General features: G+C 49.9%; 1 protein-coding gene across 1 annotated transcript in view; it reads left to right on the plus strand.

Moving 5' to 3' along the window:
* The first annotated feature begins 6,124 nt into the window (after window positions 1-6,124).
* Window positions 6,125-12,039, plus strand: part of ACOX3 (acyl-CoA oxidase 3, pristanoyl) — a 43,134-nt gene continuing 37,219 nt past the window's right edge. The window contains exon 1 of the mRNA XM_049630229.1: window positions 6,125-6,816. The gene's annotated coding sequence lies outside the window, so the exon portion shown is untranslated. The remainder of the gene's footprint in view (window positions 6,817-12,039) is intronic.

Here is a 12,039-nt window from a genome sequence, read left to right on the forward strand (position 1 = left end):
TTGCAGAGAAACTAAGGATATTTGGGTCTGTTGGAAAACATGCTTTGTGCTGAAGTGTATCCACAAATTTGCCATCTAAAGAATTCTGGTGTAACAGTTCACGATTGGTTACTACTTAGTTTTCCCCGGAGACTATGGTTCCTAAGCATTAAAATTCTGCCAAGTGTAATTGAGACTGATGGAAATACGGGAAGCAACTGTAAGAAAGATGTAAGGTGTGGAAACACATTTGTGTTGAAGGTAAAAGAAAGTAATCTTATCCTAAACGAGACTGGTTGTTGGGAGAGAAAGGGCTTCGGGCAAAATCTGAACGCAAAGGCAAGTCGTGGAAGTTTTGTGAAGGTAAATCTTTGGAAAGGAGTTTTATGTGTGCTCAGGATGGACTAAGGTTGAAATGAATGGATTTTTAAAGTTTACTGGAATAAGATTGAAATTCTGCCTTCTCTCGGATACAAAATTTTCTTAGATTGTTGGTCTGCTCTTGGTAAGAAAACGTGCGCAGAACTGTTTCCTCATTTCTTTGCCCAATTTTTGTGTTTTACTTTACCAGGTCTCTGATGATCCGTAACCTTATTTAACAGGACACCGTTGGAAATACAAGGCTTTGACTGCAGTGCCATATTTCAGAGGGACATACATGGTGTCAGATATGACCGAACAGCGTTAGGGAACTAAGGTTGACTCTCTGAAGCGTGGCACCAGTAGGGTCCCTTGGAAATGTTGGCCTGATACCCTGCTTACAGAGTTCCCAGCAGCCACACCAGGTGAGTACAGCATGTCACTTCCTGGCAGGTGCAGGAACCTCAGGATATCTTGGGGACCTGGTGAAGAGGAATTCACCCAAATTTACAGGTATTGCAGGCCTGTCTGATGTAAGTACTTGGCTTGGCTTCTGGGCCAGAGAGGCTATTAAAAGTTCAGTTGAGATTCCTTATAAAAGTTTCAGCAAAGGCAACTTTAAGAGATCTACCTGGGGGCGCCTGGGTGGCTCAGTAGGTTGTGTGTCCGACTTCAGCTCAGGTCATGATCTCGCACCTCATGGGTTCGAGCCCCGCGTCGGGCTCTGTGCTGACAGCTCAGAGCCTGGAGCCTGCTTCGGATTCTGTGTCTCCCTCTCTCTCTGTCCCTCCCCTGCTCGTACTCTGTATCTCTCTCTCTGTCTCAAAAAAATAAATAAACATAAAAAAAAATTTTTTTAAGAGATCTATGTGGCCAGTCGCTATTTTTGCTGAGCTTAGGTAAATAACTAGGCCACGTTTGTTAAAATCGGCCTTGTTTTTGCAAACAAATTAGTCTTAATTTGACTCTCTCTGGAAATAAGGGCGATTTGAGAGAGGAAAACTATGCAGACGTTGAGTTCTTGTCCTGGTTTGTCTTTGAATGTTTGTTGTTTGCCTCAGCTAGACAACTTGAGGTACACTTAAGAGAATCTGCCACAGTAGCTCGGGTGTAGACAGTCTTCATGCTTGTATTCTGTGGGGGTCACAGGCCCCCACGGGCATATGATGATTTGAACAGCTGGAAAATGAGGTGGGTTCCCCAGCAATTGTATGACTCGCCTGTCACCTTGACCAACTCCGTGTAGCCGGGATGACAAAATTGCTCCTTAAAAACCAAAGCGGACCCCCCCTTCCATGGGAATAACTGTGGACTTGTGGAGACAATGGATGGTTCCCCTTTCCCTGTGATTGGTTTGGACGGTGCACTTGGGACTGCCCTTATGTCCTGAGACAAGTCTCCCACTTGCCAGTGATTCCTCATAATGAGGATATTATGAAGGCTAGCCCTCAAAGAGGGCTTCTTGATGGTTTTATCCCTTAGCCATGTTTGTCCTAGGAGCCACCTCTATTGATGTAAAGTTGAAAATAGAAGCGTTAGCCGAGCATACAACAGCCCTCCTGGGAGCAGAAGCCTCAGAACTCACTACAGGACCGTCCTTGCCAGTGAGGACCCCACATCAGGTCCAGGGTGTCTCGGAGACCAAAGGCCACCAACGGATGACCAGAGGCTGTGTTATTAAATACCAGGCTATGGTTATAAACACCCCTGAAATGATACTTAAAACCTGTCAGACTTTCAACTCAGCTGCCCTTGTGCCTGGGCCTGATGGTCGTACTTCCGTGTCAGAACATGACTGCTCACAGATTATTGTTTATCCTAGCCGATCAGACTTAAAAGACTCCGGTATTGAAAATGAAGACAACAGTTGGCTTACGTGATGGCAGCAGTTTCACGGAAAAGGGTGTAAGAAAAGCTGGGCCCACCGTGGCCAGTCTGACGCAGACTGTTGTGGTCAAAGCCCTCCCAGCAAACATGTCTGTCCAAAACGCAGAGTTGGTAACACTCATTCGTGCTTTACAGGTGGCAAAGGGCCTCAAAATTATTATCTGTACATGGGCGCCTGGGTGGCTCAGTCGGTTAAGCGGCCGACTTCAGCTCAGGTCATGATCTCGCGATCCGTGAGTTCGAGCCCCGCGTCGGGCTCTGTGCTGACGGCTCGGAGCCTGGAGCCTGCTTCCGATTCTGTGTCTCCCTCTCTCTCTGCTCCTCCCCCATTCATGCTCTGTCTCTCTCTGTCTCAAAAATAAATAAAAAGCGTTAAAAAAAAATTTAAAAAAATTATTATCTGTACCGACTCCAAATATGCCTTCCTAGTCCTATATGCCCACGGAGCACCGTGGAAGAAAAGGGATTATGATCAAGCCCTGACTCCCCAAATAGAGGCCTGAAATGATTACTCTTCTTGGGGTTGTATGCCTACCTAAGGAGGTAGCTGCATTTCTCCTCAAAAGACATCAGAAGGATGAGAACGTAGGATCTGAAAGAAATTATTTGTCAGGCTATGTGGCCAAGAGATGGCACAGAATAAATATTAAGTCTTACACCGGTCTTAAGTCCAATGAAGTCCATAACTCCAAGCTATTCGGACAGCCCAGGAATAGCCCAGCTATTCACGTAGCCCAGAAACGAGGATACTCAAAAAATGCACAGGACTGGCTTAATAATCAGGGAAAAAAACCTTTACACCCCAAAAAATAACCAAAGGAAGATAATACGGGGGTTACACCGGGCTACTCATTTGGGTGAAAAGGCCTTGGAACAGATGGGTAACAACACCTTTGAGGGAATTAACCACTCGCACGAAGCGGGCCTGTCAATCATGTGCTACTCGCAGGCAAGCAAACCCAGAGGGTGCAATTCACTCCCCCCGCCCCCTTGAAGGCCAGTTCCCAGGCGGCAGACATATCCTGGAGACTGCCGGCAATTGGATTTTACACACATGCCATGTTGTAAACGATGTAAGTACCTATTGCTTTATGAAGACCCCTTCACTAGATGGATAGAGGCCTTTCCTTGTGGAACAGAAAAGACCACTGAAGTGACAAAAACCTTGCTAAGAGAAATCATCCCTCGATTTGGACTCCCTCCGTCCTTTGGACTGTCCTTTTAAATTTTTAAAAAATGTTTATTCATCTTTTTCTTTTTTTTTAATGTTTATTTATTTTTGAGACAGACAGAGACAGAATGCAAGTGGATTGGGGCAGAGAGAGAGGGAGGCACAGAGTCTGAAGCAGGCTCCAGGCTCCGAGCTGTCAGCACAGAGCCCGACGCGGGGCTCGAACTCACAAGCTGTGAGATCATGACCCGAGCTGATGTCGGACGCTCAACCGACTGAGCCACCCAGGCGCCCCAAAATGTTTATTCATTTTTGAGAGAGAGACAGGGCGGGAGCAGGGGAGGGGCAGAGAGAGAGGGAGACACAGAGTCTGAAGCAGGCTGCAGGCTCTGAGCTGTCAGCACAGAGCCTGATGCGAGGCTCAAACTCGCAAAGCGCGAGATCATGACCTGAGCTGAAGTCAGACACTTTACTGAGCCACCCAGGCGTCCCATAACGGACTGTCTTTTATTGCACAAATAGCTCAGCAAATGGCTCAAGCCTTAAAAATTAATTACTATTTTATGTTTGGCCTGGCATTCACAGTCCCCTGAAAAGTTGGCTTCCAGACCCGAATGACCCTTGCTATCCTCACTGCAGCTCAAGGAGGCCCAGAACCAGATGGCTGGCTCCCAACAGGGCCCAATGGCTGTGCAGCTCTAACCTGTGGCCATGGCTTCCCCCAGGCTGGATGGTACAGGCCACTGTACTCTGGGTTTTGCCTGCCCGGACCCATTATCAAAACCATCACCAACATAGCTAACCCTCCAAATTTAAAACGACAGTGGACACGCTCTGTTTGTAAGGCATGACCACGGAGCATCCAGCTTTGTTCCCTCTCTGGGACTGGAGGATGTTGTTTGGCACGTGGAAGCTCCTAATAAGTAGGCAGCCAGAGTCCTAAATGACACAGAGTAGCATTTCCCTAAGAAATACTCAGATAACACAAATGCATAAGGCAGTGTTGCAAAACAGAATGGCGTTAGATGTTTGAACAGTTGCACGAGGTGGAACTCGTACTCTGATAAACACAGAATGCTGCGTGTACATTCCAGATGGCCACAGGAATATTTTTGGGTTTCTGACTGACATGAACACTCAGATTGGCTCTTTAGACGATCCCTGTCTTTCTTTCAATGATTGGTTAAACTCTTGGACTGGAGAGGATTTTTATCAACTACCAAAGGACTCTTATTTGGGCTTATTTTTAGTTCTATTATTATTATTATTATTTATTTTAGAGGGAGAGACAATGAGGGGAGAGGGGCAGATGGAGAGAGAGAATTCCAAGGAGGCTCGATGCTCAGTGTGGAGCCCAACATGGGGCTCCGTCCCATGACCCTGGGATCATGACCTGAGTGGAAATCAAGAGGCAGATGTTCAACTGGCCACCCAGGCACCTGATGAACTTCTTTTTCCTTTTGTTATTCAAATCCTGTTTTGCTGTTTTCTCCCTTGTCTCTCCACCTGGTGCTGAGACCCCTTGGCTGCCATAACTTCAAGCCTACAGATGACCCCTTCCACTCAGGAAGATCCGTACATGCGATCTCCCTTGGATTCAGCTGCCTCTGCCTTCCTTCCAAAAGTCCCTAACCCCCACCCAACTTTAAAGTATATAATCCGTCGTCTGTCGCAATCCCAGGGCAGCTCTTTTCTGCCCACAGTTCCTGTCCATGTGCTTTTAATACAACCACTTTCTTGGGGCGCCTCGGGGGGCTCAGTAGGTTAAGCGTCTGACTTTGGCTAAGGTCATGATCTCACGGTTTGTGAGTTCGAGCCCCGTGTCGGGCTCTGTGCTGACAGCTCGGAGCCTGGAGCCTGCTTCCGATTCTGTGTCTCCCCCTCTCTCGGCCCCTCCCATGCTCATGTTCTGTCTCTCAATAATAAATAAACGTTAAGAAAAAATACAACCACTTTTTTTGCACTGAAGCCATCTCAAGAATTCTTTCTTGGCCGTCAGCTCCGAACCGCAGCATTTTCCACATATCCCAACTAGAAGTCTGGTTTGGATGGGAGTAACAGCTTCACAACTGTGAAGACACGTTGTCACGGAACAAATGAGAAGGTATTGCAACGTGCGGTGGGAACAGAGACTTTCCAAGCGTCAGCTGAGCGTCTCCACGAAAATCGCCCACCGGCATCTTAAATGTCACACATCTCAACACTGAACTTGTCATCCTTCTCTTCCCACGACCACTCTGCCCATCTTTCAGTTCCCTTTCAACGGAAACCTTCGGACTTCTTCCCTGTTCTCTCTGCGGTGAATTGCCAAATCCAGTTGACTCTGATGTGATTTGGTGTGATTCGGGATCCAGGAATGAAGGGTCAAGAGAGAATTCTTGAGATGTTTATTATGCATTTAAAAAAAAAAAAAAGAAAAAGAAAGGAGGTTTATCAAAGCTTGGGGACAGGGCCCACAAGCAGAAAGGGCTGCTGCCCTGGGATTGTCAGAGCAATTGAGTATATACTTTTAAGGCGGGGGTGGGGGGGGGGTACGGGTGTCAGGGGTAAAGGGAGTTTCCCAAAAGACCTTCATGTGTTGAAGGTGACTCACAGATCCTGGAGGCCTGGCAAAGCTAAAGCGGTTTCTCTGCTAACAAAGGCCTTAACTTTGAAACCACGTGGAGTTCCTGGGGGAATGTCACGCTCTGCCTGCGTCAGGGATTTGTCCATGGGTTCCCGGCCAGAAGGACATTTGATTCTACCTACGTTTCCTCTGGCCTTTGATCTCCACATCAGGTTCGAGCTCTATGAGGCAGGCTCCCATGCCCTGCGTGTCTTAGCTTGGACCTCCCTTCCCCCCAGCCCCCCCCCCCCCAAACAGCCCGAGACCAGGATTTGGGTGCAGGTGACCCGCCGGCAGGAGAGAAGCCCGGGGCAGCGAGGCGGGGGTGGGGGCAGAGCGCGGGGCTGCGGACCAGCGCGCGCGGCCGGGGCGCCGCTGCCGGGGGACGCTCGCGGGGACTGGGCAGCAGGCCGGGTCTGGAGCGGTCTCGGGCACCTGCTCCAGCTCGGTCACCGGAAAAGGCGCAGGCTCCGCCCGGGGGTGTCAGGCCGGCGCTCTGGAGTCGGCCCGGGGCCCCTGCACGTTAGGCAAACACCCCGATGCAGTTAGAGAGGGGCCGGGAGGAGCGCCCGCCCGCGCCCAGAGACCGCCCCGCCAGCCTCTGCCGCGCGCCGCCTTTTCGCTGAGCCCGGAGGGCGTGGGGGCGGCGCGGGGTGATGACGTCAGGGCCGGACGGTGGGCCGGAGGCGGTGCGCGCGCGCGGGCCAGGCCTTGCAAGCGCTCGCCCGCGGACGTGCGCGCGCTCCAGAGGGCATTTATTGGGGGCCCGCTGTGTGCGCTGGACCAGCTGCCGGGAGGGCGAGCGAGACCGAAGGTCGGACTCCGTGGGGCCGCGGGGCGCGCGTGGCAGGGGACGGAGTGCCTGGCCCGAGCTGGGCGGGCGGGCGGGGGGGGGGTCATCCTTCTCTTCCCACGACCACTCTGCCCATCTTTCAGTTCCCTTTCAACGGAAACCTTCTGACTTCTTCCTTGTTCTCTATGCGGTGAATTGCCAAATCCAGTTGACTCTGATGTGATTTGATGTGATACGGGATCCAGGAATGAAGGGTCAAGAGAGAATTCTTGAGATGTTTGTTATGCATTAAAAAAAAAAAAAAAAAGAAAGGAGGTTTATTAAAGCTTGGGGACAGGGCCCACAAGCAGAAAGGGCTGCTGCCCTGGGATTGTCAGAGCAATTGAGTATATACTTTTAAGGCGGGGGTGGGGGGGGGTACGGGTGTCAGGGATAAAGGGAGTTTCCCAAAAGACCTTCATGTGTTGAAGGTGACGCACAGATCCTGGAGGCCTGGCAAAGCTAAAGCGGTTTCTCTGCTAACAAAGGCCTTAACTTTGAAACCACCTTGGGGCGCCTGGGTGGCGCAGTCGGTTAAGCGTCCGACTTCAGCCAGGTCACGATCTCGCGGTCCGTGAGTTCGAGCCCCGCGTCAGGCTCTGGGCTGACGGCTCGGAGCCTGGAGCCTGTTTCCGATTCTGTGTCTCCCTCTCTCTCTGCCCCTCCCCCGTTCATGCTCTGTCTCTCTCTGTCCTAACAATAAATAAAAAACGTTGAAAAAAAAATTAAAAAAAAAAAAAAAAAAAGAATCCGTACTCTTAAAAAAAAAAAAAAAAAAATGAAACCACCTGAAGTTCCTGGGTGGGGTCGGCAGGTGCAAAGATCCTGGGACACAGTCCATTCCCGCGGTGGGTTGCTGGGGGCGAGACGGCAAGCGCTGGGGACCCGGCCGCTAAGCGTGCGAGACAGTTTGAGGCGTGCGGACGTTGCCCCCCCGAGGTCACCACACAGCTGTCCCCTAAAGGGAGGATGATCACATCAGATCCGCATTTTCGAGTCACCTCTTGTGCCCCCGAGAGGAAAACTGAGCGAAGGCGGCTGTTGCTCTTGCAGTGATTCCCTGCCGGGGACTGCTCCAGTGCCCCTGTGAATTGCAGCAGCCTGGATACTAGACAGCAGACCAGCATTTCCGTGTGGTCACCCTGACACACAGAGAGGTGAGGCGACAGGCTGAGTTCACCCAACTCGGAAGCCGGCGCTGACTTTGGCATCTCACGTCAGGCATTGTGGCTCCGGAATCCTTGGTTGCTGACAGCTGCACAATCTTGCAGTGGTGTTGGTGACCACTGGTGGCATGGGGACCTAGGGATCTTACTGGCTGCTTTGGGTCATGGGATTTGAGACCGGGTGCGATACCAGCTGTGGATCTTGGGCGACTTCACGCCAACAAGCTCCAGTCTGCTCATCTGGAAAATTAAGAGTTGGAGAGTTAAGAGTACTGATAATACATGGCGTCACCAGCACCGTTGAGATCATGTAACTTCTTTTTTTTTTTTTTTTAATTAACGTTTATTTCTTTTTGAGACAGAGAAAGACAGAGCATGAATGGGGAGAGGGTCAGAGAGAGAGGGAGACACAGAATCAGAAACAGGCTCCGGGCTCCGAGCTGTCGGCACAGAGCCCGATGCGGGGCTCGAACTCACGCGAGATCACGCGAGATCATGACGTGAGCCGCAGTCGGCAGCTTAACCGACTGAGCCACCCAGGCGCCCCGAGATCATGTAACTTCTTAATACCCACCTGCACCCAGTGATTGCTCAATGATTGGACAGTATTGTGATCGACTTAATAGTTGCAGAGGGAAATGATTCCATAGCCATTATAGAGGTGCAGTGGAGGGCTTGGTAACCAACTAGGTTTGGGGACAAGCAGAGAAGGGGAGTCCAGCGTGGCTCTCAGGTTTGATAGCTCCGGTAACTCCGGGGGAACTGGCAGTGTGGACCTGGGTCTGTGGAAGGAAAGGCTGGGTCAGGGAGCCCTGGGTTTGAACATTCAGAGCTTGCGGAACTCTAGAACGTGAGAGGGGAGGGGTGTCCAGGAAACTGCCAAATGAGTGTGGGGGTCTCGTTTCAGGTCTGTGAAGCCTCCTCCGTGCATCAGGGACAATTTCAGCAGGTATTGCAGAGTGAGAGTATAGCCGAGGCTGGGAGTCTGCAAGGAGCCAGAGGGGAGCAGGAAGGGACAGCGGTGTGGTGTCCTGGACCGCAGGGAGGGAGCACGAGGAGACAGGGATGCAGCCTGGACAGGGGGGTCGGGAAAGACCCAAGTTCCCCTTGGACTTTATAGCTTGTATTTTTGAGCACTTGGATTCTGCCACAGCTGTGCCTTACTTTCTTTTTGTTTTTCAATTTTTTTTTTTTTAAACATTCATTTTTGAGAGAGAGAGAGAGAGAGAAACAGCATGAGCGGAGCAGGGGCGGAGAGAGAGGGCAACGCAGAATCGGAAGCAGGCTCCAGGCTCCGAGCCGTCAGCACAGACCCCGATGCGGGGCTCAAACCCAGGAAGGGCGAGATCATGACCTGAGCCGAAGTCGGGACGCTTAGCCGACTGAGCCACCCAGGCGCCCTCGGTGCCTTACTTTCCAAAACAGTCTTGCTTTGTGGAGATCTAACTCAGCATGCAATCCGTCCATCTCAACTGTACAGTTCAGCGCTGTATTTGCAGAGTTGTGCAACCATCACCCCTACGTAATTCCAGGATGTTTCTTCACTCCAAAAGAACCTTGGCCCCGTTAGGAGTCCCTTCCAGGCTCCTGGCAGCTGCCGATCCACTTTCTGTCTCTACGTACGCACCTGTGCTGAACGTGAACAGTTTGCATCAGTAGTCACGGCATGGATGACCTCCTGTGTGTGCCCTCTTTCCCTTAACATAACATCGCCCACGTTCATTAGTTCATCGTATTGTAGCAAAGAGCATTTCATCCTCTGGGAAGAAGACATTGTGTTTATCCATCCGTCAGTTGATGGATGTAGGAGTTGTTTCCTCTTTTGGGGGTATTATAAAAATGCTATGAGCCTTCCGGCACACAGATTTGTGCGGATGTTTCATTTCTCTTGGGCGTATACCTGGGAGCGGAATTGCCAGGTCACGTGGTGACCGTATATTTAAACTTTTGAAGAAGGTGGACGGGCTCTAATTTCTGCACGTCCTCATCCGTCCTTGTCATTTATCCCGTTGATCGTGGCCATCGTGGTGGCTATGATGTGCTGTCTTACTATGGTTCAGTTTGCCCTTCCCTGATGGCTCATGATATTGAGCACCTTTCCATGTGCTCATCGGCCATTGTGGTGTCTTTGGAGAAACTCTATTTGAGGCCTTTCAATTGGGTTATTTGCCTTCATCGCTAAGAGTCTTCGTACAGTCTGGGTACAAGTCCCTCACCAATACGTGATTTGCAAATAACTTCCATTCTCTGGTTTGTCTTTTCACTTACTCGTCGGCAGCCTTTGCAGCAGAAGATTTTATTTTTGTTTTTTGATGAAGTTTAAGTTAGCTACTTCTATAGCTTGTGCAAGAAGGCTTTGGCTCACCTCAGATTGTAAAGATTTACTCCTACATTTTCTTCATAGAGGCTTTCGTGTTAACTTGTACATCTAAGTCTGTGTCCCTTCTGAGTTCAGTGGTGTGTGTGTGTGTGTGTGTGTGTGTGTGTGAGAGAGAGTTGGCCCTCATTCCTTTGCATGTGGACATTGGGGTGCTGGCACCGTTTGAGAAAAGACTGTTCCTTCCCCATGACGTTGTCTTGGCGTCCTTGTCCCAAAGCAGTTGACCCTACATTTCAGGGTTTACTTCCAGACTCTCAGTTCTGTTCTGTCCGTCTACACACATGTGACTTTCTGCCGACGCCGTGATGTTTTCATCACTGTCACTTCTCAGCAAGTCTTGGAATCAGGCAGAATGGATTCTCCAACTTTGCTCTTTTTCCAGACGGTTTTGTCTATTCCGGGTTCCTTAAATTTCCACATGGATCTTAGGATCAGCTTTTCAATTCCCGGAGAACAAAGCCAGTTGGGATTTTGACTGGGGCCACAGGGGCTCTGCAGATCACTTGGGGAGTGTCGGCTTTGCAACGACATCAAGCCCTCTGACTCATAAATGAGGGGGGTGCCTTTCCGTTTATTCAGGTCTCAGGTTTCTTTCAAAAATGCTTTACACTTTTTTTTTATTGAATTTATTGTTTTTGACGCTGTTGTAAGTTGACTTTTTTTCTTAATTGCATTTTGGAGTTATCGCTGGTATATGGAAATACAGTTGATTTTGTAGCCTGTAAACTGAGCGAACTAATTTGTTCTAATGGTTTTTTAGTGGGCTCCTTAGGATTTTCTATATACAAAATCGTGTCATCTGCAGATAAGAGAGAGGTTTCTGATTAGCATGCTTTTGATTTCATTTTCTTGCGTAACTGCGGTGGCTAGAATGCCCAGCACTATGTTGGTTAGGAGAGGCGGAGCGGACATCCTCGTCTTGGTCCCGATGTTCAGGGAAAGGCGATGAATCCTTACTGAAGTGTGAGGGTAGCTGTGGGTATTTGTAGCCACCTTTTACCAGGTGGGGGGAGTTTCCTCCTGTTTCCACTTTGTTGAGAATTTCTCACGAAAGGGTGCGGGATTTTGTCAGATGCTTTTCCGGCACACGTTGGCACAATCGTGAATGTCTGTCCTTTATTCTGCTGGCGTGGTGTCTTACCCTGATTGGCTTTCAGATGTTGACCTGGCCTTAATTTCCTGGGGCACGACTCCCTTGTCTCCTGCTGGCTTCGTGGGTCACCCTGTTCCTGTCTTTTGGAAAACACTGTGGACACGGTATTTTTCTTTAAATGTTTGCTACAATTCACAATTGAAGCCCTGTGGCTTTTCTTTGTGGGCAGTCTATTGATTTTTTTTTTCACATTTATTTATTTTTGAGAGACAGAGAACAAGTGGGGGAGGGGCAGAGAGAGAGGGAGACGCAGAAGCTGAGCCATCAGCACAGAGCCCGACGCGGGGCTTGAACTTACGAGCCACGAGATCATGACCCGAACCGAAGTCGAACATTCAACCAACTGAGTCACCCAGGCACCCCTCCCTTTTGAAAATTTTTTTTTAACGTTTATTTATTTTTGACAGCACGAGCTGGGGAAGGGCAGAGAGAGAGAGGGAGAGAGGGAGACACGGAACCCGAAGCGGGCTCCAGGTCCTGAGCTGTCAGCACAGAGCCCGACGTGG

This window comes from Panthera uncia, chromosome B1 (assembly GCF_023721935.1).
Source record: "Panthera uncia isolate 11264 chromosome B1, Puncia_PCG_1.0, whole genome shotgun sequence".
NCBI lineage: Eukaryota > Metazoa > Chordata > Mammalia > Carnivora > Felidae > Panthera > Panthera uncia.